We start from the raw sequence: 22,529 nt of genomic DNA, 5'->3' as shown, positions 1-22,529 counted from the left end.
TATGAGAGTATATCGTCGATCTGAAAAGGGAGGTAAGAGATGAATCTCTACGACCGATAACAGAGAACCTATGAAATAGACCCCGTAGAAGGAGATCACTGCATTCAAATAGGCAATACTCTCCTCACATCCCTCTGACATTCACTGCACGCTGAGAGGAAAACCGGGCTCCAACTTGCTGCGGAGCGCATATCAACGTAGAATCTAGCACAAACTTACTTCACCACCTCCATCGGAGGCAAAGTTTGTAAAACTGAATTGTGGGTGTGGTGAGGGGTGTATTTATAGGCATTTTGAGGTTTGGGAAACTTTGCCCCTCCTGGTAGGAATGTATATCCCATACGTCACTAGCTCATGGACTCTTGCTAATTACATGAAAGAAAGGAGAGCACAAAACCTCAACGAGTACCAATGCACCCCCCAAGATCCGAGAGAACAACAGATTTCAGGTCCTACCTCCAGCCGGGCCAGCCCAAGCATTGGCAGGTCTGAAACCAGGGGACCAGAAAAACCCCAGACTCAAACAACGAGCGAGCAAAATAACACAGCCATTTCAATAGTTGTAACATATGCCTGCCTGATATCACTGTCCCTTTAAGACTGCCTTCCCTGCTACTGACAATCATGCTGGTTTGGGGAGTATCTGCATTCTACTTACCTGCCTATTTAATCATTCATGCACCTGATTCCCTCAGCCTCTTTTTAAAACATCTCAGGCCTAATGTGTATTGCATTAGCTTTAAAGTTGTGTTCCAGAACAACAGAGGTCTGTGACTGTTACTGCATGGATTTTACCAGAATATTCAAGCTACAGCCTTTCCTTTTAGCTATGCTTAAAATCATCTAATCGCAAGTATCCATACAATACCATTTTGTTTCCTGGACACTGCTACTTAAATTCTGAACTTTATTCTAAATTACAAGTATGCATTTGGTTATAATCACTATCTAATTACTACAACAGCATCTTACTCAGAACTATATAACTATTCTCGGCTACAAGCTGTCATAGCTGAAATATCCTCCTCCAAATATGTTAATATATTCAGATCTCTGCATCTATGTTGTGTTCAGTTAAAAGCTTTCATGTGATTCTCCAATATATGCACAAACAGTATTTAATGCTTAAACTTGCAACTTGTGCTGCAAGTTTATCTGCTTATTACTGACATACAGCTCTATATAATATTTTGTACTGTGAACCTGCAACAAATCTTAGTTTGCATCTATAAGTCAATCTTCTACCAGTTTACTCTAAAGCCTGAACATCCTACATTGATATATTTTTCTCTCATGAATCCTGCAGTTACTCCTATTTACTAACTATAAGTCACAGTGAAGCCAGAATGTATTGTATACATATGTTGCACTCTCCATGAATTCTACAATAACTTCTTGCAAGTATGAATCACAGAATATCATCTATCCACATACAGGATACTCTTCCCCGTGTCAGGGGTCGGTGCCTCCAAATCCCTACCACTGCCCCGAGGGTCTGTGTCCTAAGCATATGTACACCGGAACATGACAAAAGTGCTCGGGTGTCAACCCGAAATATCACATGGAGACCGTCGACAAGTCCTTAGACCTAGAGTTCTAGCTAAAGGCCCAACAAGACTCAAGGCAGAGCCAGCAACTCTCCAAATGGACAGAACAACCCAGAAAGCGTACCTCTCTCCGAAAAAGGTTAATCCACCTGTCCTAACCTCCTGAAGCCAGGAGAAGCCCTAAGATAGGGACCACACTTCCGAAGGACAGAGCACCTGCCCCCAGGACACAGAAGTAGGCTGAACCGAGAAAACAAAACTCCAACGCCCTGAAATGGAAGGAATCCCGCGAAGATTTAACTGGCTAGCACACAGACAAGGTGCCATAGCTGCAGTGGTTCCACAGCGAACCCCTTTGCTTGCAGAGCAGCGAAGTCATCCCACTATTTCAGCAAGGCAACCAAGGGAAACTGACCCTAGGCAAAAGGCAAGCCCAGGGGGCATCAGCACCCAGAAAAACATGGTCTGTTGAACTAGATACATTATTACATTATTGTTTTTACACCATTGATTTTAGCCAATTTATACATTATTGTTTGTATTCTATTGTCATGTGGATCAACTTATTTTATTGTATTTATGTGTAATAAATAATTTTACTTGTCACACTTCACCTTGCCATTGGCGCTTTGAACATTCAACTTTTCTATTGAACTAGATCAACCAGCCCAACCACCGGCCAAGTTTCCTCGAACTGGGGAACCCCGGACCAGCTCTAGATCCTAACAGTCCGGTACAACCCACAATGGGATCCAAAAAGGAAATGCTGAGTGAAAAACTCATCCAACAGAAGAGCCAGAGCGAGGAGAGGTCCGAGTCCCCCAAATAAACAAGAACCCGGAAACTGAAATCCCCCATCTGATATAAAACCAGACCCCCGGGAGATACCATACAATGTCCAAAGTAAAATGGATGAAAAAACTTGCAAGTCCCGACCAGAAGGCTAGATCATCCCTTGCCAGAGTCCAACGCTCCAGGGAGCTAAGGAAGCAAAGACCGAAACAAGGTCACTAGAGCCCTAGGCACAACAACCACCTACAACCAAGAGCAAGGGGATACCTCGAGGACAATGTCACTTGAACAAAATCTAGCCTCCACATCACCCCAAAAAATCAGAGAAGGAGGATGCGGAGCATCCCCCAGCTCCGGACAGAAACCCTAAACAGAGCTGAAGGAGACCACACTGCCCATGTCCCTACAAAGGAACTAACTCCCAAAGGGAAACAGGTCCCCCTAAGGAACCCGAGGAACGGACAAAGTCTGCAAGGTCTCAAGAAGAGGACCACAGCAGGAACAAGTCCAAGGACAATTCCAGAGCCTCAGAGGAAAAACCGTTCAAACAACGGTAAGGAGGCACTAAGCCCCCAATCCTTCCCAGAGAGGAAAAAAACTCGGAGGAAATCGGATGCCCAGGAAGAAAACAGGCCTACCCGCCGGACCAGCCAGAGGGAACCCTGATCTTCCAACAAAAAACTGGGAAAGATCTCAATAAGCAGAAAATTTGGAAATTACGTCATCCCCTCATGTCTAATGAGGTGAGCCATTCGAAGCAGAATACTGCGGATTCCCATATCCATTAAGGATAGTATCCTCCAATAACTCAAAAACGTGTCTGAGCAAAATGCGAAGATGCGCTATTCTGTAACGAAAGGCACAACACTCAGGGATAGCTACACCCGCAGGGAGCTGTATAAGCCCATCCAATAATGGTAGACCCGGGAGGATCAAGCCCGAGCACAAACGCAAATAAACGTCTGGACTTTGCAGACGCATAATCGCCAAAAATATGTAACAGGGAAAATGAGCTGCAACCTCCGAGGGGGGAACAAGCCGCCCTGTAAGGAGTGATAAACATAATCTGGGTTACCCGCATGTGTAGTAGTAGGGAACTAGCCTCTTGGAGGACAGAACCCCCAGAGGCGGATGGCTCAGCAGGCTCCTGATTCCCCGAGCCTGAGGAACAGGGCGCTCTATTACGGCATATCAAACATAACTGATTGACCTGTGTCAACGGGGCCAATTCGCATTCTTCACAAGTCGAAGAATCTGAATCTGAAATTTGAACAGTCTCAGCATCAGAATCCTCCATAACTAGATAGAGAATATACTAATATGGACTAATATGGACTAAGAAAAAACTTAAACGGCACCTGACACCCACAATGGTTGGGGCACTCACCACCTCCTAGAACCAGACACAAGCAGACTCTAATTTTTCAGTCGCCACATGGTCAGGAATGCGGAAATAGAAGACCAGAACGTAAACACGTCCAGCCACAAGGTGAACCGTACAGTCCAAAAAAGCGTGCACAACCATAAAGTCGCTTCACTTCCAAAGGCGAATCGAGATATTATCCCTCGATTCCAAGATACCAAAGGAGCTTCACTGAGGCCCTATAAATATACTTAATAAGTCCGGCAAGATAGTTCCTTACGGGAAACATTAATAATTTACAGTACATTCTGATGAAGTATAATGAAACGATCTTACCGGAATCTATGCAGTGGAACAGGAACACGGCCCTTCAAGTGTGACAAATAGTAGCAGCGCCTCCGCCATGGAATTGAGAGAAGAAAGCAGGCAGCGAAGCAAAGTTCGACAACGCTGATTGCTTGTGGAGCTGATGGTTTCGCATAAAGACTCTCCCTGCATCTCCGGACTGATAGGATTACTTAAAACTCCAGTACTACCCTCCATAAGAGACAAAACAACTTCTGACACTTCTCTGCCAACCTCCTGGGGCAAAAGGCAAAGAATGACAGGGGGATGAGGGGAGTGAGAGGAGTATTTAAGCCTTTGGCTGGGGTGTCTTTGCCTCCTCCTGGTGGCCAGGTTCTTATTTTCGCAAAACTAATTAATGCAGTTGTGGACTCTTTCCATTTAGGAAGTAAATTGGTAATAAAAGTAAATTGGAAAGTTGTTTAAAATTACATGCCCTATCTGAATCATGAAAGTTTTTTTTGGACTTGACTGTCCCAGATGCATTTTAAGAATGAATAAAACATTTCTGGAGAGATGTGCAGTGAATAAATGCCTACAAGCTACTGCAAGAGGAAAAAATTAAATATTAAAGGATATTTTGAAAAGAAGCCTGAAGCAATAGTGAATCAAAAGAGACACAATACGGTGATTTTTGTTTTATCAGACTTCACAGTTTGTCCAGAAATGGAACCTCTAATGACAGATCTATAGAAAACTTCTCTCCATTCATTTATGCATTAGGCATAGAACTGACATATCATTAAAACTGCAAAAGATGAATACATTCTGAAATATACTTTGAGCTTCAAATATATTGTGTGATAATAACATAGCTGAGTAGTTATAAAGTCTCTTTTTTGCCGGTCAGCAAAGGTTTGAGAGGAAAAAAAATCTTGCCAGGGTTTCGTATTATGCAGATATTTCTCAGTGCCGTCCCTGGTGAGTGATTCAAGAGGTTGTGCAGATGCGTTCTGACCAGCTTTTTAGCATTGTTCTATCAGTTGATGGCGTTTGCAGGTCACTTGTCAAAAACCAATTGTAGCACTTAGCAAGTGAACGCTGAAAATGTTGCTATCTTAATGCCACTGTCCAGTGCTGGCTGCCAGATATTCATATACACAGTTTCATGACCATGAACAGAAGGTGAAGTATTCTGAAACATTAAACAAATAGGGAAGTTTTTATTTTTATTTTTGATGCAGTCTATGAAAGTGACATTCTTATTGGTGACTCAGATAAAGAGTATGTCAAGAGACTATTTTCAATAGTTAGATCCACTAAAGGGAAAGTACCAGTATTACTTCAGTTTCAGATAGGGCATGCCATTTTAAACAACTTTCCAATTTACTTTTAAAATCAAATTTGCTTTGTTCTTAGTTGAAAGCTAAACTAGTTTGGCTTATATGCTAATTTCTAAGCCCTTGAAGGCCGCCTCTTATCTGAATGCATTTGGTAGTTTCTCCACAGCTAAAAGGGCATTAGTTCATGTGTGCCATATAGACAACATTGTGCTCACGCCCGTGGAGTTATTTAAGAGTCAGCATTAATTGCCTGAAATGCTAGTCTGTCAAAAAAACTGAAATAAGGGAGCAGTCTATAGAGGCTTATACACAAGGTAGTCACAGAGGTAAAAAGAATATTAATATAACAGTGTTTGTTATGGGAATGGTATATAAAGGGATTATCTATCTTTTTAAACAATAACATTTTTGGTGTTTACTGTTCCTTAAAGCTTAAAATTGAATCCCACATTCTTCCATTTTAATTTGTCTGTTTTTTTATTTAATTTTCCTTTAATAAAATGTCTATTTTCCTAAAATCCACCAGAGGAGCTGGAATACCTACTGTAGACTTCGGAAACCTGACCCAACAACATTTTACACAGTGGTTACTTGCTTGTTGCCTCTCCTTAGTAAGCCATAGCAGAGGTGGTAAGATAAATAAAACCTAAGAGGTTTAAAAATAGTATACAAATGCCTAGAAGCAAATAAGCAGCTGGGAACTCAGTTGAAATACGATGCCTGTGTTTCTGAAGCTAAACACTTATAAGGGGAGGGGGGATCAGACAACTCCAGACAGCATGGCTATGTAAGTAATTTTGCTTATGCTTCTACTCCCCCCACACATTTCCTTCTATGGCTGCATCTTTATCTACCTTTGCTTTGGTAGAATGCAAACGTGCACACTCATCTGCTGGAGCATGCCTAGAAGCAAATAAGCAGCTGTGAACTCAGTTGAAATACCATGCCTGTGTTTCTGAAGCTAAAAACTGATACAGGGGTGGATCAGACTACTCCAGACAGCATGGCTATGTAAGCAATTTTGCTTACGTTCCAACTCCCCCCCCCCCCACACACACACATTTCCTTCTATGGCTGCATCTATATCTACCCTTGCTTTGGTAGAATGCAGACGTGCACACTTATCTGCTGGAGCATGCCTAGAAGCAAATAAGCAGCTGTGAAATCATTTGAAATACAATGCCTGTGTTTCTGAACCTAAACACTGATAAGGGGGTGGATCAGACTACTCCAGCCAGCATGGCTATGTAAGTAATTTTGCTTATTTTTGAAAATTATTTTAAAATACATGCCAGCAATTTTTTTTTTTTTTTAATGGAAACAGGCCTGATTCTGACCAAGGCCTGACAGAACGATTGAACATCTGGTACCTCTGCCAGACGTTTATGTAACAAAATAGATAAGGCAGAAATTTGACCTTTCAAGGAACTTGCCGATAACCCCTTCTCCAAACCCTCTTGGAGAAAAGATAAAATCCTAGGAATCCGAACTCTACTCCAAGAGTAGCCTTTGGAATCGCACCAATACAGATATTGACGCCAAATCTTATGGTAAATTTTCCTGGTAACAGGCTTGCGAGCCTGAATCATAGTATCAATGACCTGATCTGAAAAACCATGCTTAGATAAAATTAAGCAATCTCCAAGCAGTCAGCTTCAGACAAACTAGATTTGGATGAAGGAAGGGCCCTTGAAGTAGAAGGTCCTTTCTTAGAGGAAGTTTCCAAAGAGGGAGAGATGACATCTCCACTAGGTCTGCATACCAAATCCTGCGAGGCCACGCCGGAGCAATGAGAATCACAGACCCCCTCTCTTGCTTGATCCGAGCAACGACCCGAGGAGAGAGCAAACGGAGGAAATAGGTATGCAAGATTGAAATTGCAAGAAACTGCCAGAGTATCTATCAGAACGGCCTGAGGGTCCCTGGACCTCGACCCGTACCTTGGTAGCTTGGCATTCCAACGAGATGCCATGAGATCTAGATCCAGCTGTCCCCATTTGAGAATCAAGTTGGAAAACACTTCTGGGATGCAATTCCCATTCCCCCGCGTGAAAAGTCTGTCTGCTCAGAAAATACGCTTCCCAATTGTCCACTCCTGAAATGTGGATCGCAGATAGACAACAGTTGTGGGTCTCCGCCCCCTGAATAATCTTGGATACCTCTTTCATGGCCAAAGAACTCAGAGTTCCACCCTGATGGTTGATGTAAGCCACTGAGGTTATGTTGTCTGACTGAAATCTGATAAACCAGGCAGAAGCTAACCGAGGCCAGCCCAGAAGAGAATTGAAGATTGCTCTTAGCTCTAGAATGTTTATGGGGAGAACAGATTCTTCCCGAGTCCATTTCCCCTGAGCCCTTAGAAGGCCCCAACTGCTCCCCAACCTGTCAGGCTGGTGTCCGTTGTCACTATCACCCAGATAGGTCTGCGAAAACAGGTTCCCTGGGAGAGATGATCCTGAGACAACCACCAAGGAAGAGAATTTCTTGTCATCTGATCCGAATGAATTCGCTGAGACAGATCCGCGTGATCCCTGTTCTACTGTCTGAGCATGCATAATTGCAGAGGTCTGAGATGGAAACGAGCAAAAGGAATAATATCCATGGCGGCTACCATGAGACCGATTACCTCCATACATTGAGCCACTGATGGCTGAGAAGAGGACTGAAGAGACAGACAAGATTAGAAAATTTTGGATTTTCTGACCTCCGTCAGAAATATTTTCATCAAAACGGAATCTATTATGGTTCCCAAAAAGACTACACTTGTAGATGGAATTAAGGAATTCTTTTCCAGATTCACCTTCCAACCGTGAGAGCGCACGAAGGATACAAGCATCTCCGTTAGATGAAAAGACTGGGCCTGAACCAGAATGTTGTCCAGATAAAGCACCACTGCAATACCCTGTAACCGGAGCACTGCCAACAGAGATCCCAGAACCTTAGAAAAAAATCTGGGAGATGTAGCTAGTCCGAAAGGAAGAGCCACAAACTGGAAGTGTTTGTGGAGAAAAGCAAATCTCAGAAACTTGTGATGATCCCTGTGGATGGGAACATGAAGGTACGCATCCTTTAAATCTACTGTTGTCATAAATTGACCCTTCTTGAACTAAGGGAAGAATGGAACGAATAGTTTCCATTTTGAAGGACGGTACTCTGAGGAATTTGTTTAGACTCTTGAGATCAAAGATTGGTCTGAAGGTTCCCTCTTTCTTGGGAACCACAAACAGATTGCAGTAAAATCCCAGATCCTGCTCCTGTACTGGAACAGGAACTATCACTCACATTTTGGATAGATCCAGAACACAGCGTAAGAATGCCTCTCTTTTTATATGGTCTACAGATATTCTTGAGAGAAGAAATAATATGCCCCTGGGGGGGAAAGGTCTTGAATGTTTTGTAGAGGGAGAGGAAGGTTTACCCTTGAAGTTTCGAAAGGAACGAATATTAATCTGACGTCCCTTCTGCTTAGATTTCCTATCCTGAGGAAGGAAATGACCCTTTCCTCCTGTAATGTCAGAAATAATCTCAGCCAAAGCTGGGCCAAACAAGGTCTTACCCTTGTAAGGAATAGACAAAAGCTTAGACTTCGACAACACATCTGCATACCAAGATTTCAGCCATAAAGCTCTTCGAGCCAGAATGGCAAAACTAGAAATCTTTGCCCCTAACTTGATAACTTAAAGGGAAGCATCAGAAATGAAATAATTGGCCAATTTAAAAGCCCTGATCCTGTCCTGGATCTCTTCAAGGGAAAGGTCTGTTTAAAAGCAATCAGACAACGCATCAAACCAGTATGCCGCCGCACTAGAAATGGTAGCAATACACACTGCAGGTTGCCATTGTAAACCCTGGTGAACATACATTTTCTTAAGAAAACCCTTCAGTTTATTATCCATAGGGTCCTTAAAAGAACAGCTATCCTCTATGGGAATAGTAGTTCTCTTAGCTAAAGTGGAAATTGCCCCTTCCACCTTGGGGACCGTTTGCCAAGACTCCTTGAAAGAGTCATCAATGGGAAATATCTTCTTAAAAATAGGAGAAGGAGAAAAAGGAATACCCGGCTTCTCCCATTATTCTGGTACGGGAAAACATTCCATCATGGAAGGTGCATCATAATACTTGTTAAGTTTACTAGACTTTTTAGGGTTGACAATGACAGTAGAGTCAGAGTCGTCCAGAGTAGTCAAAACCTCCTTCAGTAGTAAACCTGAAGGATACAACTTCAGCATTAGAATTTGAGATTTCACCCTCAGATGCTACTGAAAAATTCTCCTCATCAGATTTATGAGAGGAAACATTCGGAATAGCCACGACCGAGTCAGATACCTTAAACACTGATTCTTTAGACTTCCTCTTGCACTTGCCCTGTAGCTTGGGAAAAGCAGACAACGCATCAGAAACTGCAAAAGACATGAGGGAAGCAATGTCTTGCAAGGAGACCCCAGCGGGAGCTTGAGAGGAAGCGCAGGGCACTGAATTATTGGGTACTAAAATTTGGGACACCTGAGGAGAAAAATGCAGCATATCTTGCACATTGCCAGAAGACTCCTGGACAGCATCCTTCTTAGACAATATAGGCTCAAAAAATCTATCCTTAAGATTTAATGTTCTCTCAACACATGAAGAACAAAAAGGAATTTGTGGTTCAATATTAGCATTCAAACATAAAGGACATCTGTAATCTGTAATATAGTCTTGGTCCATTTTAACAGAATAAATATAAATAATTTAATTATTAAATTATGGACAATTTAAAAAAAGAAAAAAACGTCACTGTTTCTTTAAATTTTAAAACGAAACTGCTTTATTTTTGATGCAATGCAAAAACGAAACTGCTTTATTTTTTGAACAAAAACAAAACTGCCTTATTTTACAAGATATTGAGTAATAAAAACGTCTTAACACCTCAAACAGCCTCTACACCTCAGCAATAGTTTTGCTGAGGTGCCTATTTAAAAAGAAAAACTGCTTTATTTTTTAAAACCGAAATCCAAACTGGAGCTGTTTCAGTAATGACAGGCTAACAAATGACAGTTAAACTTGAAAAACGATAAGATGCAAATATCTCTCCTCCATACACAAGTGAGAGAATAACAAATGCACAATAGAGACATTTTTACCTCACACAAGCCCCACCCATCGTGGGTGTGTCAAAAATAACGTCTCAACAGACATCTTAATGCAAAAAATGATAATAAAACCACCAAAATGAGCCAAGTTCTCCTCAAGTCCCCAGTGCCTGCAATACTACGATACATAATACCCCTTACAACACTAGGAGAAATGTATTAAATATCCCTGTCAGGGAAATGGTAAAGTGCCATATTTTTTCCTTAAAGCAGATTAAGAAAATAAATTAGCACTTACCTCAATAATCTGACTGGCAGCAAGGCAGCTCACTAGGGCCTAGATTACGAGTTTTGGTTAGAGGCTGTGCGGTGCTAACAAGCAGTTTTCCCTCACCGCTCACTTACATGCAGCGCTGGTATTATAGAAACCCGTCGTTAAAAGACAAGAAGTGAGCGTTGAGCAAAATTTTGATCATTACCGCACTCCAATACCAGCGCTGCTTAAGTCAGGGGTGAGCTGGTCATACGTGCTCGTGCACGATTTCCCCATAGGAATCAACGGGGAGATACAGCTGAAAAAAAGGCTAACACCTGCAAAAAAGCAGCGTAAAGCTCCCTAACGCAGCCCCATTGATTCCTATGGGGAAATAAAATTTATGTTTACACCTAACACCCTAACATGATTGGAACAGCCAATATAATGCAAGCTCAATCCTATTGGCTGATAGGATCAGCCAATAGGATTGAACTTCAATCCTATTGGCTGATTGCATCAGCCAATAGGATTTTTTCTACCTTAATTCCGATTGGCTGATAGAATTCTATCAGCCAATCGGAATCTAAGGGATGCCATCTTGGATGACGTCACTTAAAGGTACCTTCATTCAGCTTTAGTCGTCGGATGAAGAGGATGCTCCGCGTCGGATGTCTTGAAGATGGACCCGCCCCGCGCCAGATGGATGAAGCCCGGCTTGGATGAAGACTTCTCCCGGCTTCGTTGAGGACTTCGGCCCAGCTTGGATGAAGACGTCTCCCGGTAAAGTCGATCTCCAGGGGGTTAGTGTTAGGTTTTTTTAAGGGTGTTTTGGGTGGGTTTTATTTTTAGGTTAGGGACTTTGGGCCTGCAAAAGACCTAACTGCCCTTTTAAGGGCAATGCCCATCCAAATGCCCTTTTCAGGGCAATGGGGAGCTTAGTTTTTTTTTAGATAGTATTTTATTAAATTTAATTTAGGTAATTGTATTTAATTTAATTTATTTAATTGTAGTGTAGTGTTAGGTGTTATTGTAACTTAGGTTAGGTTTAATTTTACAGGTAAATTTGTATTTATTTTAGCTAGGTAGTTAGTAAATAGTTAATAACTATTTAATAACTATTCTACCTAGTTAAAATAAATGCAAACTTGCCTGTAAAATAAAAATGAACCCTAAGATAGCTACAGTGTAACTATTAGTTATATTGTAGCTAGCTTAGGGTTTATTTTATAGAAGTATTTAGTTTTAGATAGGAATAATTTAGTTAATGATAGAAATATTTATTTAGATTTATTTAAATTATATTTAAGTTAGTGGGTGTTAGGTTTAGGGTTAGACTTAGGTTTAGGGGTTAATAACTTTAATATAGTGGTGGCAGATTAGGTGTTAATAAATGTAGGTAGGTGGCGTCTGTTAGGGACGGCAGATTAGGGGTTAATAATATTTAACTAATGTTTGCGAGGCGGGAGTGTGGCGGTTTAGGGGTTAATATGTTTATTATAGTGGCGGCAACGTTGGGGGTTAAAAAGTGTAGGTAGGTTGTGGCGACATTGGGGCGGCAGATTAGGGGTTAATAAATATAATGTAGTCGTCGGCGATGTTGGGGGCAGCAGATTAGGGGTTCATAAATATAATGTAGGTGGCGGCGATGTCCGGAGCGGCAGATTAGGGGTTAAAATTTTTATTATAGTGTTTGCGATGCGGGAGGGCCTCGGTTTAGGGGTTAATAGGTAGTTTATGGGTGTTAGTGTACTTTTTAGCACTTTAGTTATGAGTTTTATGTTACGGCGTTGTACCATAAAACTCTTACCTACTGACTTTTAAATGCGTTAGGGATCTTGACAGGGTAGGGTGTACCGCTCGTAATACTGGCGCTATGGAAGTCCCATAGAAAAAAAGTCTTTACAGTTTACGTAAGTCGTTTTGCGGTAAGGCCAAAGAAGTGTGCGGTACACCTAAACCTTCAAGACTCGTAATACCAGCGGGTGTAAAAATGCAGCGTTAGGACCTCTTAACGCTGATTTTTTACCCTAACGCACAACTCGTAATCTAGCCGTAGGTTTGGAGAGGTCCTTTCCCTCACATTGACCTGTGGAAAATAATAATAAGGGCAGCACATTTTATTTAAATATGAGGGAGGCGCAGTGAGAATTATGTCCCACAAGTTCCCTTTGCTTAAAAGCCACCAATGCTCTACTGAAGAGACTGAAATGGACTACAGCTACACCCTGGAGTAAAACAGTACATACTAGTACTGCAAATAAAATAATAAACTCTTGATTGAAGAATCTTTTCAGCCACCAACTTTAACACTTCCTTACACTAACGTAGGCAAAGAGAATGACTGGGGTTGTTTAGAAGGGAGGTGACATTTAACAGCTTTGCTGTGGTGTTCTTTTCCGCCTCCTGCTGGCCAGGAGGTGAATATCCCAATAGTAATTAGATGATCCGTGGACTCATTGTGTCATTAGAAAGAAATAACATTTAATAATGCAATTTTTAGAAATGTTTGTATCTCATGCATAACCCTGGACTTCAATATTTATATTATGTTAAAATATAGGTTCTGTTCCCAATCTTTTTAAAATCCAGTTTTGCATCTATTTCCTGTATTATGTGTTGCTGCTATTTCTAATGGTACAAAATGGCCTGGTATAAGAAATAAAGACCCGGGTGGCCCAAAGATCCAGTAAAGGTGGTCTTACACAGAGTCCTGTAATCAGGTGTGTGGTCTGGGCAGTAGAGGGCACAGTGCAAATGATTTGGACAGGGTTGGGCCAGTCACAAAATAGCCTTAACCCTTTATAACCATGAAAAATATAAAGTGAATCCATTTGGATTTTGTTCTCAAATGCAGTAAATCCTATTTAATTTTAGAAGCAGTTATCCATGCAATCTCCAGGCAGATGGACAGCATGTTAACACCCATGTCATAAACTTAAAAGGATAGCCCTGACTAATCTGCATCACTATTTGGTATATATTTATAAATAAGATAGCAAAACAATGTATTTTATACTAACATTATAACCAAGGCTAGCCTTGTTGTCTGCAAACTCAAGCCTGGATTGGCTCCTCCAAATATGGCAAGTGGTAGCTGGAGTTTGGCAGTTGAAAAACAATTGTAGCAAACAAGATGTTAATTTGTTTTAAAAATATTTAAACTTGAATGATATTTTATTCTTTATTACAAGGTGTTTATCGTCCCTTTAAGTCTGAACGGTGTGCTAAACTGCTTTGAGTCACTTGCTACAAATGCTAAACATTGCACACTGATATGCCTAAAGACACAGGCATTATCCACACTGGTAGTTGGGTTTATCATACAAAAGTCCTAAATGCCAGTCTACCGGTAACCACAAAAGGTAGGTTATGACTAAGGCAGCAGTGTTAAAGGGACATTAAACCCCAAAAAATTTCTTTCATTATTCAGATAGAGAATACAATTTTCAAAAAGTTTCCTATTTACTTCTATTATCAAAAAAGTTTCATTCGTATGTTATTCTTTGTTAAAGAGATACCTAGATAGGTAGTGTGCACATGCCTGAAGCACTACACGACAGGAAATAGTGCTGCCATCTAGTGCTCCTGCTAATGTATAACATTGTTGCAAAACTGCTGCTATATAGTGCTGCAGACACGTGCACACTCTTGAGCTTACATTTCTGCTTTTCAAAGAGGGATAACAAGAAAACGAAGAAAATATGATAAAAGTAGTAAATTAGAAAGTTGTTTGAAACTTTATGTTCTATCTAAATCATGAATACAAAAATTGGGTTTTACGTCCCTTTAAAGCAGGGATATATCTCCAAACCCGGGCCTGAATGAGGTTGCTGAGAACTAGATGTATAACACTTTCTAGCATCTGGATATCACATTTTTCTTCATAAATCAAGAACTCTGTGTTCCTTATGAAACTGAATGTAACCAAGTTAATCTTTTGTCAAAACCTGAGAACATTTATGCAATTAATGTTAAAACTTTTTTGAAAGTAGGTCACTCAAAGCCTGAAACAAAATGTGACATTAAATGACAAATCCTTCAGATAACCTATGTTGGTGAGATTTTCACACCCATTAAAAGCTGCATTGTCAAATCCCAATAGTGAATATTACAGTCCTAGTGTAAAAAGTCAATTACAATTCCATACTGAATTTCTACCACTCTACAAGGTATTATTGCTCTAAACTATGTTTAATCTCACCATTAGACACTACTATGTTATCAAATAAAAACAACCATATCTTTAAAGTGGCATTAAACTCAAAATGATATTATACTAAAAAGATATCAAACCTCTATAATACAAAAAGTAGAATGCGCCTCATGATACAGACCAATAAATTACCAAGCAGGAATAGAAAGTAAGTAGTAGTACTTAAAGGGACACTGAACCCAAATTTTTTCTTTTGTGATTCAGATAGATTCAGATAAAGCATGCAATTTTAAGCAACGTTCTAATTTACTCCAATTTTTCTTCATTCTCTTGCTATTTGTATAGGTTCAGAATTCTGGACAGCACTTTTTTATGGGTGGATGAATTTTTTCTTGGTTCAGAATTCTGGACAGCACTTTTTTATGGGTGGATGAATTTATCCACCAATCAGCAAGGACAACCCAGATTGTTCACCAAAAATGGTCCAGCATCTAAACTTACATTCTTGTATTTCAAATAAAGATACCAAGAGAATGAAGAAAATTTGATAATAGGAGTAAATTAGAAAGTTGCTTAAAAGTTCATGCTCTATCTGAATCACGAAAGAAAAAATTTGGGTTCAGTGTCCCTTTAACATCAAACGTGCGGCATGCAGGCAAATAATGTAGCAGCAGAAAAGGTTAAACAGTTTATTTAAATTCAATAAAACCACCAGCAGGTCGCTCTTGTTGCTGTGCTGTTTGTGAGTCTGCAGTACGACTCTTTGGATCCGGCTTGCCTATTGAGCACAAATTGTGCTTCTCCACATGTGAGTAGGACTACTTACTTCCTATTCCTGCTTGGTAATTTATTGGTCTGTACCATGAGACGCATTCTACTTTTTGTATTTTAGAAACTTCCTTTGTCTGGCGAGACATCATAGAAGAGCTGCATTGTCATCTGGTACCTTTCATCGGTTTAACAACCTATCCTGCACTGTGATTGATCTGCTGAATACTTGGTACATTACTGGACTGTGATCTTTTGGCACTATTGTGTGCTCTCCCTTGTGTATTGACTTTATTCACTCATTCTTTTTATTATTTCCTTTTGGTTTATTTTGTTTGCTGTTTTTTATTTTTACTTATTTATTTTTAGTTTTTGCTTTCAATATATCAGCTATTTTAGGGTTGGCGCCGCTTATTTATATCTTCTAGATACAGTGATACTGGTCTGTTTATATCTGTTTGATTAAACATCTATGTAAACATGATGCTTTGTCACACGCTCCCTAGAGAGGCCAAAAAGCAAATCCTGTGACTTGCAATAGCCGCAAATAAAAAAGCTGGCTTAGGCAGTTTGCAGCATATTGAAAACCTAGGTTACTGATTTTGCTTTTTGACCTCTTTAAGGATTATGGGACAAAGCACAATTCTAACAAAAAAAAAATTAAGAGATGTTTAACGTTCTTTTATCATTTTTTGCATGAATATAGAGACATTTTACTCAACATTCTCATTTATCTTTGAGGCAATTATGACAAAAAGTTATATGATGTATATTTTGCTTTTTTTTTTTTTTTTTTTTACAGATCTGCTGTATCACTTTCAAGTGAGTTCGCAAAAACAAAATTTATGCTTACCTAATAAATGTATTTATTTCCGGATATGGCGAGTCCACGAATTCATCATTTACTGTTGGGAATATCACTCTTGGCCAGCAGGAGGAGGCAAAGAGCACCACAGCCAAGCTGTTTAGTATCACTCCTCTACTCACAAACCCCAGTCATTTGACCGAAAGTAAATGGAGAAAAAAGGAGTAACACAAGTTGTAGAGGGGCCTGAAGTTTAGACAAAAATAACTGTCTTGAAATTTAAAATTTATCAGGTAAGAATAAATTTTGTTTTCTTTCCTAAGATATGGTGAGTCCACAAATGAATCATTTACTGTTGGGAACCAATACCCAAGCTAGAGTACACAGATGAATAAGGAGGCAGAAGACAGGCAGACCCAAACAGAAGGCACCACCGCTTCAAGAACCTTTCTCCCAAACGAAGCCTCAGCCGAGGGAAAATTTTCAAATTTATAAATTTTGGAAAAAGTATGCAGAGAAGACCAATTTGCAGCCTTGCAAATCTGTTCCACAGAAGCTTAATTTTTGAACGCCCAAGATGAGGAGACAGCCCTAGTGGAATAAGCCGTAATTCTCTCAGGAGGCTGCTGTCCAGCTGTCTCATAAGCAAAACGAATCATACTTCTCAACCATAGAGAAAGAGAAGTAACAGAAGCTTTCTGACCTTTTACGTTTCCCAGAGAAACAAACAAACAGGGCAGAAGACCGGCAAAAATCCTTAGTCGCCTGTAGGTAGAATCTTAGAATTTTAAAGCACGTACAACATCCAAGTTGTGCAACAAACGTTCTTTGTGAGAAGAAGGTTTAGGACATAGAGAAGGAACAAAAATTTCCTGATTAATATTTCTGTCCTAAACCACTTTAGGAAGTAAACCTTCCGCAGTATGAAGAACATGAAAGATCATACTGCAAAGCTGAGAGTTCCGAGACTCTCTGAGCAGAAGAGGTAGCAATAAGAAACAAAACCTTCCAAGATAACAACTTAATATCTATGGAATGCAACGGCTCAAACGGAGCCTGTTGTAAATCTTAAAGAACAAGTTTAAGGCTCCAAGGAGGAGCAACAGACTTAAAGGGACACTGAACCCAAATATTTTCTTTCACGATTCAGATAGAGCATGCAATTTTAAGCAATTTTCTAATTTACTCCTATTATTACATTGTCTTCATTCTCTTGGTATCTTTATTTGAAATACAAGAATGTAAGTTTAGATGCCGGACCATTTTTGGTGAACATCCTTGGTTGTTCTTGCTGACTGGTGGATAAAAGCATCCACCAATAAAAAAGTGCTGTCCAGAGCCTGAACCAAAAAAAGCTTAGATGCCTTCTTTTTCAAATAAAGATGACAAGAGAACGTAGGAGTAAATTAGAAAGTTGCTTAAAATTGCATGCACTATCTGAATCACGAAAGAAAAAGTTTGGGTTCAGTGTCCTTTTAAACACAGGCCTGATTCTGACCAAGGCCTAACAAAAAGATTGCACAACTGGCACGTCCACAAGACGCTTATGCAGCAAAATAGATAAAGCAGAGATACTGACTGACAAACCCTTCTCCAGACCATCCTGGAGAAAGGACAACATTCTAGAAATCCTAACCCTACTCCAAGAGTAGCCCTTATATTCACACCAATAAAAATATTTTCTCATAACAGGCTTGCAAGTCTGAATCATGGTCTCAATGACCAACTCAGAAAAACCAAGCTTAGACAAAACTAAGTTTCTTTCATGTAATTGGTAAGAGTCCATGAGCTAGTGATGTATGGGATATACAATCCTACCAGGAGGGGCAAAGTTTCCCAAACCTCAAAATACCTATAAATACACCCCTCACCACACCCACAATTCAGTTTTACAAACTTTGCCTCCTATGGAGGTGGTGAAGAAAGTTTGTGCTAAGATTTCTACTTTGACATGCGCTTCTCAGCATTTTGAAGCCTGATTCCTCTCAGAGTACAGCGAATGTCAGAGGGACGTGAAGAGAGTATCACCTATTGGATGCAATGATTTTCCTAACAGGGGTCTATTTCATAGGTTCTCTGTTATCGGTCATAGAGATTCATCTCCTACCTCCCTTTTCAGATCGACAATATACTCTCATATACCATTACCTCTACTGATAACTGTTTCAGTACTGGTTTAGCTATCTGCTATATGTGGATGGGTGTCTTTTTTGGTAACTATGTTTTTTATTACTTAAGACACGCCAGCTATGGTTTGGCACTTTATGCATTTATATTAAGTTCTAAATATATGTATTGTACTTATATTTGCCATGAGTCAGGTTAATGTATTTCCTTGTGCAGACTGTTTCATATTAAGAAATATTTTTTTTTACCTGGGGTTTAGTCTTTTTTTCAAATTGACTACTTTTTTCTTACAAATTGCGGGGCAGCATTAGGCCAGCGGGTGCGCCAAATGCTAGATTTTATTGCGTCATTCTTGGCGCGAGAATTTTTTTGGCGCGAAAAGTACGTCCGTTGACGCAAGTTCGTCATTTCCGGTGTCGTAGTTGACGCGGAAGCCTTACACACGGTTGCGTCGTTAGTGACGCAAGTGTGTCATTTCCGGATATTGTTGGCGCCAAAAAAATTTCTCTTACGTTGTGCTTCATACTTGGCGCCAAATTTTTCATTAATTTTATACCCCATTGCTGTTTTTTCTCTAAGTCAGATGGCTATGCTGTTTGCATTTTTTTCCCATTCCTGAAACTGTCATATAAGGAAATTGATAATTTTGCTTTATATGTTGTTTTTTCTTTTACATTTTTCAAGATGTCTCAATCTGATCCTGCCTCAGAAGTATCTGTTGGAACTTTGCTGCCTGACATCGGTTCTACCAAAGCTAAGTGCATTTGTTGTAAGATTGTGGAAATTATATCTCCGAATGTAATTTGTAATAGTTGTCATGATAAACTTTTACATGCAGAGAATGTATCCATCAGTAATAGTACATTGCCAGTTGCATTTCCTTCAACTTCTAATGTACATGATATAACTATGAATGTTAAAGAATTTGTTACTGATTCTATTCAGAAGACTTTGTCTGCATTTGCGCCTTCTAATAAACGTAAAAGGTCTTTTAAAACTTCTCATGAAGTTGATGAAATTTCAAATGACCAAAAACATAATGATTTATCCTCCTCTGATGAGGATCTATCTGATTCAGAAGATCCCTCCTCAGATATTGACACTGACAAATCTACTTATTTGTTTAAAATAGAGTATATTAGTTCTTTGTTAAAAGAAGTGTTAATTACTTTGGATATTGAGGAAGCTAGTCCTCTTGACATTAAAACTAGTAAACGTTTAAATGCTGTTTTTAAACCTCCTGTGGTTACTCCAGAGGTTTTTCCTATTCCTGATGCTATTTCTGATATGATTTCTAAGGAATGGAATAAGCCAGGTACTCCTTTTTATTCCTTCTTCAAGGTTTAAAAGATTGTATCCTTTACCAGCAATTTCTATAGAGTTTTGGGAAAAGATCCCCAAAGTTGATGGGGCTATTTCTACTCTTGCTAAATGTACCACTATTCCTATGGAAGATAGTACTTCTTTTAAAGATCCTTTAGATAGGAAACTTGAATCCTATCTAAGGAAAGCCTATTTATATTCAGGTCATCTTCTCAGGCCTGCAATTTCTTTGGCTGATGTTGCGGCTGCATCAACTTTTTGGTTGGAGAATTTAGCGCAACAAGAATTGGATTCTGACATATCTAGCATTATTCGCTTACTGCAACATGCTAATCATTTTATTTGTGATGCCATTTTTGATATTATCAAAATTGATGTTAGATCCATGTCTTTAGCTATTTTAGCTAGAAGAGCTTTATGGCTTAAATCTTGGAATGCTGATATGACATCTAAGTCTAGACTATTATCTCTTTCTTTCCAAGGTAATAATTTATTTGGTTCTCAGTTGGATTCTATTATTTGAACTGTTCTGTTACTGGAGGAAAGGGTTTTTTTCTGCCTCAGGATAAAAAAACCTAAGGGTAAATCTAAGGCTTCTAACCGTTTTTGTTCCTTTCGTCAAAATAAGGAACACAAATCTAATCCTTCCCCCAAGGAATCGGTTTCCAATTGGAAGCCTTCCTCAAATTAGAAAAAATCCAAGCCTTTTAAAAAAACAAAGTCAGCCCCTAAGTCCGCATGAAGGTGCGGCCCTCATTCCAGCTCAGCTGGTAGGGGGCAGATTAAGGTTATTCAAGGATTTTTGGATAAATTCTGTCAAAAATCAATGGATTCAGAGCATTGTCTCTCAAGGGTATAGAATAGGATTCAGAGTAAGACCTCCTGTGAATTTTTTTCTCTCACGTATCCCAGCAAATCCAGTAAAAGCTCAGGCTTTCCTGAAGTGTGTTACAGGCCTGGAGTCTTCAGGGGTAATCATGCCGGTTCCTTTTCAGGAACAAGTTCTGGGGTTTTATTCAAATCTATTCATTGTCCCAAAGAAGGAAAATTCATTCAGACCAGTTCTGGATCTGAACATTTTGAATCGTTATGTAAGAGTACCAACTTTCAAGATGGTGACTATAAGGACTATTCTGCCTTTTGTTCAGCAAGGACATTATATGTTTACAATAGACTTGCAGGATGCATACCTTCATATTCCGATTCATCCAGAACATTATCAGTTCCTGAGATTCTCTTTTCTAGACAAGCATTACCAATTTGTTGCTCTTCCATTTATCCTAGCAACAGCTCCAAGAATCTTTTCAAAGGTTCTAGGTGCCCAACTCTCTGTAATCAGAGAACAGGGTATTGCGGTGTTTCCTTATTTGGATGATATCTTGGTACTAGCTCAGTCTTTACGTTCTGCAGAATCTCACACAAATCAACTAGTGTTATTTCTTGAAAAACATGGTTGGAGGATCAATTTACCAAAAAGTTTCTTGATTACTCAGACAAGGGTCACCTTTTTAGGTTTCCAGATAGATTCAGTGTCCATGACTCTGTCTCTAACAGACAAGAGACGTTTGAAATTGGTTGCAGCCTGTTGGCACCTTCAGTCTCAGTCATTCCCTTCAGTGGCTATGTGCATGGAAGTTTTAGGCCTCATGACTGCAGCATCGGACGCAATTCCTTTTTCTCGTTTTCACGAGACCTCTCCAGCTTTGTATGCTGAATCAATGGTGCAGGGATTATACAAAGATATCACAGTTAATATCCTTAAATCCCAATGTTCGACTCTCTCTGACGTGGTGGTTAAATCCACCACAAAGAAAAACATGGAGCGCTAGCGTATGTAAAACATAACCTTTATTGTGGTTATTTAAAATTAGGACATAGTCAATCAAAAGGACAGAGATGGGATACCTCTGGCTGGCAGGCTTACGCGTTTCGGCAAAGCCGTAATCATAGCATACTATGCCAGCCACAGGTGTGCTTTATATACAAAATTAGAAACAACACCATTGGTTAAAAGGACATGTCATTTAAAACAACAATACGCCCAGAGAGATTTTTGCATTTAACCCCTTATATCTCGGAGGTGAAAGAACAGATCTATCTTATTACATTATGAGTATATGTGGGTATTTTGGAGACATGTATGAGGTTATTCACAATAATTAAATCGTCATTTTTAGATGTTAAATAAATAATTATTTGGTTATGTTCGCTACCTTTAGATCACAGTCACAGTTAATCCCGTCATATCCATAGCCTATAGTAACGGCCTTCTATTTAAATAAATTTAAACTAGTCAAATTATACATCCGTTTCATAGTGCATATATGCATTATCATTACTTAAGAACAAAGTGTCAGTATAATGATCTCAGGTTGTGTGTCAGTCAGATATGAGGAGCGTTAAGTATTATTTTATGTATTGTTGAACGATGTTACTTAATGTCTTACAATTTTGTAGATATTATGAAAAAGAGAGGGGATCAGGTGTTTTTATTCCCAATAGTTTATAAGGTCGAATTCTGAGTTCAGGCCTTTTGGTAACCTTGTATCCATTTTTAGGATCCACAGCATTTCTCTCTTAGATAGAGTTACTCCACGGTCACCTCCTCTTTTTGGTTTAGGAACCATATCTATTGGTTGCCATGAAAAACATGTAAGGTCCTTATTATGAACCTGAGCAAAATGATGCACCACAGGGG

At 39.6% G+C, this 22,529-nt stretch overlaps 1 protein-coding gene across 1 annotated transcript in view; it reads right to left on the bottom strand.

Annotated features, from left to right (window-relative positions):
- Positions 1–22,529, bottom strand: part of XXYLT1 (xyloside xylosyltransferase 1) — a 635,899-nt gene that overhangs the window by 227,484 nt on the left and 385,886 nt on the right. The gene's annotated exons all lie outside the window — the stretch shown is intronic.

Source organism: Bombina bombina, chromosome 4, assembly GCF_027579735.1.
Source record: "Bombina bombina isolate aBomBom1 chromosome 4, aBomBom1.pri, whole genome shotgun sequence".
In the NCBI taxonomy this organism is placed as follows: Eukaryota; Metazoa; Chordata; class Amphibia; order Anura; family Bombinatoridae; genus Bombina; species Bombina bombina.
The sequence above is the reverse complement of the archived record's forward strand: the minus strand, read 5'-3'. Positions and strand labels throughout refer to the sequence as shown.